The sequence below is a fragment of the Neophocaena asiaeorientalis genome, unplaced genomic scaffold (genome assembly GCF_003031525.2).
Source record: "Neophocaena asiaeorientalis asiaeorientalis breed wild unplaced genomic scaffold, Neophocaena_asiaeorientalis_V1.1 scaffold336, whole genome shotgun sequence".
Classification (NCBI taxonomy): Eukaryota; Metazoa; Chordata; class Mammalia; order Artiodactyla; family Phocoenidae; genus Neophocaena; species Neophocaena asiaeorientalis.
The window spans coordinates 4,816,156-4,824,534 of NW_020174788.1; positions in this window are offsets into that span (position 1 = coordinate 4,816,156).

Sequence of the window (8,379 nt, forward strand, 5' to 3'; positions counted from 1 at the left end):
TGGGTGACAGGGGATCAACTCCAAGGAGGTGACATTTGAGCTGAGACCTGAATGATGAGGGGGAGCCAGTGTGGGAGGGGCATGGGGAGGTGTGTGCAGGCAGGGGGAACTGTGGATGCAAAGGCTCTGAGGTGGGGAACTGTCTTGTATTGAAGGAACAGGAGAAGGTCACAGGGGACAGTGGTCAAGATGAGGCTGAGAGTAACAGAAGCCAAAATAATTCAGGACCCTAAAGGCCAGGCCGACCAGCTGGATGACATGACCTGATTTATGTTTTGCTGTGACACCCAGTCTTTGGATATTAGAGTTGGAGGTTGCTTTAGAGCTCAGAGGTGACTTTCCCAAGGTTCCAGGGCTGGTTATGACAGATGATTTAAACAGTCTCCATTGTACTTGAGATTTTCAGGCCTTCTGTAGGCACTTGAGGAGCTGAATGTATTGGGAAGACTGGGAAAATGTTCTTTTATTGAGATGTAATTGACATTTAACATTGTGTGCCTTGAAGGTGTTGATTTGAAACATTTTAATGTTGCAGTGTGATTATCACTGCACTTTTAGCTAATGCTTCTATCACATCATATGGTAATCATTTTGTTTTTGTGGTAAGAACATTTAAGATTTAGTCTCTTATCATCTTTGAAGTATGTAACTATAGTCACTATGCTGTACATTGGATCCCCAGAACTTGTTCATCTTCTAACTGCAAAATTATACCCTTTGACCAATGTCCTCCCAGTTCCCCCGCCTTCTAGTCCCTGGTAACCACCATTGTACTCTGTTTCTAGGAGTTTGGCTTTTTAGATTGTGCATGCCTGTGAGATCATATGGTATTTGTTTTTCTCTGAGTTATTTCACTTAGCAGAATGTGCTCAAGCTCCGTCTGTGATGTTGCAAATGGCAAGATTTCCTTCTTTTTCATGGCTGAATAATATTTCATGGTGTGTGTGTGTGGTGTGTGATATATATATATATATATATATGATATATGTATCGCCCTTACCCATTTATCTGTTGATGGACACTTAGGGTGTTTCTGTATTTTGGCTATTATGAATAATGCTGCAATAAACATGGGAAAGCAGACATCTTTTTGATATTCTGTTTTCATTTCCTTTGGATATATACCCAGAAATGGGATTGCTAGATTATATGGTAGTTCTATTTTTATTTTTTTGAGGAACATCCATACTTTTCCTCAGTGCCTGCAACATTTTACATTCCACCAACAGTGCACAAAACTTCTGATTTCTCCACTTTCTCACCCACGTTTGTTATCTTTTTTTCTTAATAATAGCCATCCTAATAGGTGAGAGGTGATATCTCATTACGGTTTGGGTTTTCACTTCCCTGATGATTAGTGATGTTAAGACTTTATTCTGTTTATATGGTGTGTTAGTTATATTGATTGACTTTCAGATGCTAAACCAACCTTGTGTTCCTGGGATAAAGCCCACTTGGTTACGGTGAATAGTACTTTTTATATGTTGCTGGATTCAGTTCGCTAGTATTTTGTTGAGGATCTTAATGTCTATATTCACAAGGGATATTGGTCTGTGGTTTTCTTTTCTTGTGATGTCTTTGCCTGGTTTGACTTCAGAGACCTCATAGAACGAGTTAGAAAGTGTTCTCTCCTCTACTGTTTTTGTGTAGAGATTGTGTAGAATTGATATTCTTTAAATGTTTTTAAGAATTCACCAGTCAAGTCCCCTGGGTCTGGGCTTTTTTGCTCTTGTTGAAAGTTTAAGAATTGCTAACATAGTCTCTCTGTTTGTTAAGGCCTATTCAGATTATCTGATTTTTAAGCCAGTTTCAATAATTTGTGACTTTCTAGAGATTTATCCATTTCACCCAAGTTATCTAATTTGTTGACATATAGTTTCCATAGTAGTTCCTTATTATCCTTATTATTTCTGTCAGGTCAGTAATGATATTCTTTCTTTTATTGCCGGTTTAAGTAATATGAGTCTTCTCTCTTTTTTTCTTAGTCTGACAAGCTAAAGTTTGCCAACTTTGTTGATCTTTTCAAAGAACTATCTTTTGGTTACATTGTTTTTTCTCCATTGTTTTCCTAATCTATTTTTCAGTTATTTCAGCTCTAAACTTTATTGTTTTCTTCTTTCTGCTTGCTTTGGGCTTGGTTTGCTCATCTCTTTCTAGTTCCTTAAAGTGGAAATTTAGGGTATTGATTTGAGATCTTTCTTCTTTTTTTTAATATAGGCATTGACAGCTATAAATTTGCTTCTAAACACTCCTTTTTCTGCATCCTGTTTTGCTGTGTTACATTTTTAATGGAGTCCCCAGTGCAGTCAGATCTCTTTGTTGTCCACAAAGCTGCTGGCTGTTGGCTACCAGGACTCTGACAGGGGAGGGAATAGCCTGAAGTTAAAATATCACAGGCTCTGCTCTTTTGCTGGTGTTCAGTAGCCTTTCTTGGATAGATGATTTTCAGATCATTTTGTGGCTTGGTTAATTGCCAGAGTCTAAAGTGGTTGATTTTCATTGTTTTGCCCATATTTTCATTGTTTTCAAGGGGACGGGAGGCCGCTGAGATCCATACTCTGCCATTGTGGCCTTTGGTGACTTTTAAGTGCTCTGACAACCCTTTGGGGTGGGTACTGTCATGATGTGCTTTTGGCAAATAAGGAAACTGAGGCCCAGAAAGATTCATTAACTTCCTAATGAAGCTGAATCTGGCCTCTGTACCCCGACACCGAATTAATTCTCCAAGACAGAGTTTTGGTTGAAGTAGAAAAGAATAGCTTTATTGTTTTGCCAGGCAAAGGGGGACCACAGGGGAATAATGCCCTCAAAACTGTGTGTCCCGACCTGGAGGGGGTAGTGAGGAGTTTGATAGTAATGGCTCAAAGAGAGCTTGATCAGCTCGTGGACATTCTTCTGATTGGTTGGTGGTGAGGTACACGGGAGTCAGCATCACCAACCTTCTGGTTCCAAAGGGTCTGGGGTTTACGGGCTTGTGGGAAGTATGCAGTTAACTTCTTCCACCTGGTGAGGGTTTCAGTAGCTGCAAAACAGCTCAAAGATATTGTTATGTGTATCCCTGGAGGGGGAACCGGGACCCTGCCCCAAGGCTGCACTATTGTTTCTGGACTGCTCCTCCCTTGTCTCCACATCCCCTCCCTTCCCTGATTAGCAGCTGTTTGAACCTGCCCTTTGGAACTCAGGGAAGGTCATGGAGGCTGAATGAAGCCTATTTCCTACAAGCAAGAAACAGGGGACACGGAAACGGAAAGGCTTTTGTGCCCAGGAGCCCTGCAGCGTGCTGCTCAGTATCACTAAGGCCCCACAGCTAGTAAGTGGTAAATCCAGGATTTCAACTCATGTAACCTCTTAGAACTTTCTGTCCAGCTGTTCCCTTTGCTGCAGATGTCTTCCTTGGGTAACTTCTTTACCTCCTTCAAGTCTCCTTTCAAGTCGTACTTCTCCGTGAGGCCTAGCTTGGCCATCCTCCCTCTGCTGCTTTTGTTTCCAATTTCCCTTTAGTCTCTTCTGCTTCTTTTCGCCATCAACATAGCATTTAGAAAAACACCATATCTGTACCATGTTTATTGTCTGTCTCCTCTTGCTAGGGGGTCATTTCCATGGAGGCAGTCATCCTTGTCTGTTGATTTTCCCTGCTAGGGTCTGAAAGACTGCCCAGCATATGTGAGGCTCTCAGTAAATGTTTGCTGGATCTGACCCAGAGCCCCAGATCAAAACCCTAAGTTAGCAGCAGGGTTTGAACTTGAACTCTCACCTGCCTTTCTCTGAAGCCCGGGTTCTGAATAACAAGTCCTGTGGGTTCCCCAAAGAATGAGGTCCACTCCAGCGCAGGCACTGTCCGGTTTGCCTCACCAGAGGTGATACAGGGTTTATTCCCAAATTGCCCTCTAGGAAGCTGATGCTGCTTCGTCTGTCTCTGCCTCCCCCATCTGTCTCCTTTCCCCCACCAGCGGCTCTTAGCCACACTGTTCCCATGGTGTGGGGATGTCAGGACTGGGGCAGGGGCTGAGTGTCTTCTGGGCAGGCAGGCAGCTGATGCCAGCATTTTCCTGCAGGGAGTGGACCTGCCAGAGGCACAGAAAGTGTGATGTGTGTGTGTGTCTGTGTGTTCACGCATGCACATATATGCGCACACGGTGGGTATGTGGAGAGACAGTAGCTGTACGTGCACAGTCCCTGAGGTGGGAACTGGCTTGGAAGAGTTAAGGAACGGGAAAAGGTCATTCTAGGTGGAGCAGACTGGACTGAGGTGAGGAAGGCAGGGAAGGCGGGGGGCAAGGTGCTGCATGCATGAGCTCCGGGGGCAGGGGAGCACTGGGTGGAGCCCGTCTCTCTTGGAGCATGAGTGTGAGCACAGCTGCCCCTCTTCTGCTGCCCTTGCCTTCTTGGGTCTTTCCCTTCTCTGTGGCTCTGAAACACTTCTGCAGTGACCAAGTCTCGGATAACAGATACAGATGACAGACCTGGAAAACCATTCAGGCATACCCTTTCACATGACGGAAGAAAACTGAGACCCAGAGAGGTTGAGTGACTTGTTCAAAACCACACAGGAAGTTGGTGGTAGATTCTTACCTCCTAGATCAGAGCTCTTTCTATCATGGGAAATTTTATTTCTCGTTTCTTTCTCTTTTCCTTTCTTTAAAAAATGTTCTTTGTAGAGGGTGGGTACTGCAGTAAAAACTTCCCACCCATTACATCCATTAACTCTTTATGAATGAGGCAGGTATTGCAATTAACCATACCTAGCAGATGAGAAGCTGAGACGCAGAGATGGGGGGTATCTTTCCCAAGGTCACACAGTCGGGGAGTGGCAATGTCAGGATTCTAACCCAGGTCATTTCACCTTCCAGTCCTGTATCAGGCCCCCAGTCCGTCTTTTCCCTTCACTGACTGACAGACCAGTTAGACGCGTGGAGGCTGTTTAGATGGGTGAGGAGCCGGGTGGCGGTGGGGAGTGGCAGGCAGGGAGGTGGAGTGAGTTAGGCTGATCCCAGGATGCTCTGCTGGTCCTTCCCCAACCTCAGAGGAAGTGAAGCACCTGTCATGCAGAGCCCATCCAGGCCTCACCCACAGCAGTACCTTGGCCCCAGGATCTGAGTGAATTAACCTTCTCCGATGTGTGTCTCTGCTGGAGTTCTTGGCCTCTCAACCCACTGAGAGGTCACCTGTCTTGCTGCCTGCAAGCCCCCAGGGCTGCTGATTCACACTTGCCCATTTCCCAGTCATCATCTGCACCGTCCTCTGGCCTTCCTCACGGCCCCCTTTGCTGTAGTTCACAAACCTTGCACAGCATGGTAGGCAACCACCACCAGTGTCGGTGGTCCCACTTGAGAATTTTCAAAGTGCTTTTCTCATGAAACCTTTCGTATTCTCCTCTGTGGGATTCATATCATTGTTATCCCCATTTATTCAGTGAGGAAAACTGAACTCTGATGTTAAAGATACATGAAAGCACCCAGGAACACAGGACCACAAAACTAGCAGGTGGAGTTGGGGCTCAAGGCGTGGTCTTTATCCTCCCCCACATGTGCCAGTGTTGCACAGTAGCTGCCGTTTGGTGACTGTCTATGCGTTCCTTAATCCTCTAATTTTTGGAGCTGAGGAAGATGGTGCTCAGAGGGGTCAGGACTGGCTGTGGGTTTCATAGCTGGCAGACAAACTCAGGTGTGGGTGATCCACGCAGCTATGGGCTGAATTGTATGCCCCCCAAATTTACGTGTTGAAGTCCTAGCCCACGGTACCTCAGCATGTGACCTTGTTTGAGACCAGGGTTGCTGCAGATATAATCAGTTAAATTAAAATGAGGTCATACCAGATAGGGAGGCCTATAATCCATTAGGACTGATGTCTTTCTAAAAAGAGGAAATTTAGACACAGACATGCACACAGGAACAACGCCATGAGACATTAAATGCAGAGATGGGGATGATGCTTCTATGAGCTGAGGAATGCCAAAGATTATCAGCAAACCGTCAGAAGCTAGGAGAGGCATGGGACAGGTTCTCCCTCAAAGCCTTTGGAAAGAACGCATCCTGCTGACATCTTGATTTCTAGCTTCTAGAGTTCTAGCTTCCAGAACAGTTAGACAATGAATTTCTGTCGTTTAAGCCACCCAGCCTGTAGTATGGCAGCCCTAGGAAATGAATGCAGAAGGCCATATTCTTAACGACTCCAGGGCACTGACTCCTGTTTCCCAGAATCTTAGGTTTTATAACTGATGGGATTTTACTTCTAAATTCCAGACAAAAGGAATGATAACAAACCCCTGAGTGCCATTTGGACAGCCAAGAGGTGAGAGAGGCCAATTATTAGTTCAGCCAGGGGTGTTGCTGGCTGTGGTGGTAGAAGCAAAATGCAGCCCTGCAGCCTTAGCCAGTGGGATGCCGCAGACAGCTCCTCACTTCCTTGCTCCAGGGAGGCTGGGTTTTGGAATGTTAGTTAGACTAGAGCATCTGATGCTTGAGAGGCCCAGGAGGGCCATGGAGATGAAGAAGTACTGGACTGAGAGCTAGGAAACTACTCTGCCACTCATCCTGCTGTGTGACCTTAGGAAAGCCTCCTGCCCTCTCTGGGCCTCAGTGAAAAACTTTGACTAGACGATGTGTAAGTGCCCTGAGAATCTCTGTCTCTGATCTAAAGGAAATGGAGACAAAGGAAATCTTGTCATTTGCAGAAATCAAAGAACTCAGGAGCGTTCCTTTCCAATTTGGTTTCACGTGTATTGATGAGGCAGGCTGCCCTGTCGCTCAGTGTGTCAACTGCCAACTCTTTCTCTCCTTGACTTGCAAAGATCTCATTTCAGGCTAATGATGATGGTGGTGATGATGACTATTAATAAACATGATGTACTTATGGGGAAAAAAGGAACTAAAAACATACATTTGGGGCTCGCTCTCAATAGGCTTGCTTTGGTCCTTTTGAATGGGGCCGCGCTAACTTAATGAGATCATGGGCAAGTCCCTGTCCCTCTCTGCTTTCCCTGTCTGTAAAGTGAGGGTGTTGGCCTAGGTCTGTGGTTCTCAGACTGTAGTGCCCGGAATGGGAGCGTCTGCATCACCTGGGAACTTGCTAGACGTGCAAATTCTCAGACCCCATCCCTGACCCAGTGAATCAGCAACTCTGAGGAGGGAGCCCTGGCAGTCTGTCTTAACGAGCTCTCCCTTAGAGTCTGATGCACCCTCAAGTCTGAAAACCACTGCACTAGATGGCCCCTTTGGTCTCCCAGCCCTGACTGCCTTTGTTTGCTTGTAAGTCCTGCCCCATGAGAGGGACCTTCTGTGGGATTCTCAGAGAGAGGGGTGAGAAGTGGGCAAAGGGCCTTTGCCCTTGACTTCCCTCCCATCTCAAAGTTTTAATGCCTCCTTTTCATCCCTCCTTTCTCTCAGTGTCCTCTAATGACAGGAGCTTATTAAAATGGGGGATTTTCCACCGGCCTGTTTCAGAGGTCCTGGGGAGGAGTTTTAATTGCCAGACTTCACACTGAGGGTGTTAACATTTATTAAAGTCAGCTCCTCTGATTGCCTTTTAACAAGGTGGTGACTGTGCATAGGAGATAACGCTGGGCACAGCCTGGTGAGGCCTCAGAGGAGGCTTAAAATAATCAGGCCCAGGGAAAATAGGAAGGCAGCGTGGTGCAACGGTGACACAGCATCGGCTCTCCGCCTGGCTGGAGGCCGAGGGGTCGGGGCTGCCGTGAGAACAAGGTGGGCATGGGGAGGAGGGCAGGGGGAGTGGGAGGAAGGAGAGGCTGGTGCTGGTCTGGCTTTCTGGGAACAGAACTGTCATGGTGCTGTGGCCCAGGGAGCCAAGGCTCTGAATCTGGACTCCAGCCTCTTTGGTAGTCTAGATTTGAATCTTACATTTTTGATAATTTTGAAAGGAGGGATGGGAGCGTCCCTGTTGGGTAGCGGAGAATGGGAAATGCAGTCAAGGCCCTGGATCTCATGTGGATTTGCTACAACTGCCTGGGCCTTCGTTCTAGGCTCTTCCTCTCTGCCTGCTGTTGGCTGGCGTGGCACAGCAGGGATTCAAACTGCATTGCCTGCTTCTACGGGCCCAGCCCTCCAGGTACGGGGTGGAAGACTGGTAGAGCTGAGAGGTTCTCACTTCTCTGGGGCTGATGAGCTGAACAGTCTCTGTTCCTTCCTCCCCTCCACCTGGAGTGGCTCTGATTTCCTCCAGTTCATGCCAGGGAGTTTCTAAGAGACATTGGCACAGGGTGAAAAGAAAAACAACATTGTTGCAACCCTGTGCCTGAGGGCTCCTGTTGCCCTGAACTGACCTCATGGCCTTCCTCCCTGACCCCACCTGATCCTTCTCAGGGTTCCCCCTCTTGCTGGAAGGTGGGCCCAGCCCTGCCCCTGTCCCTTCTCACTCTGC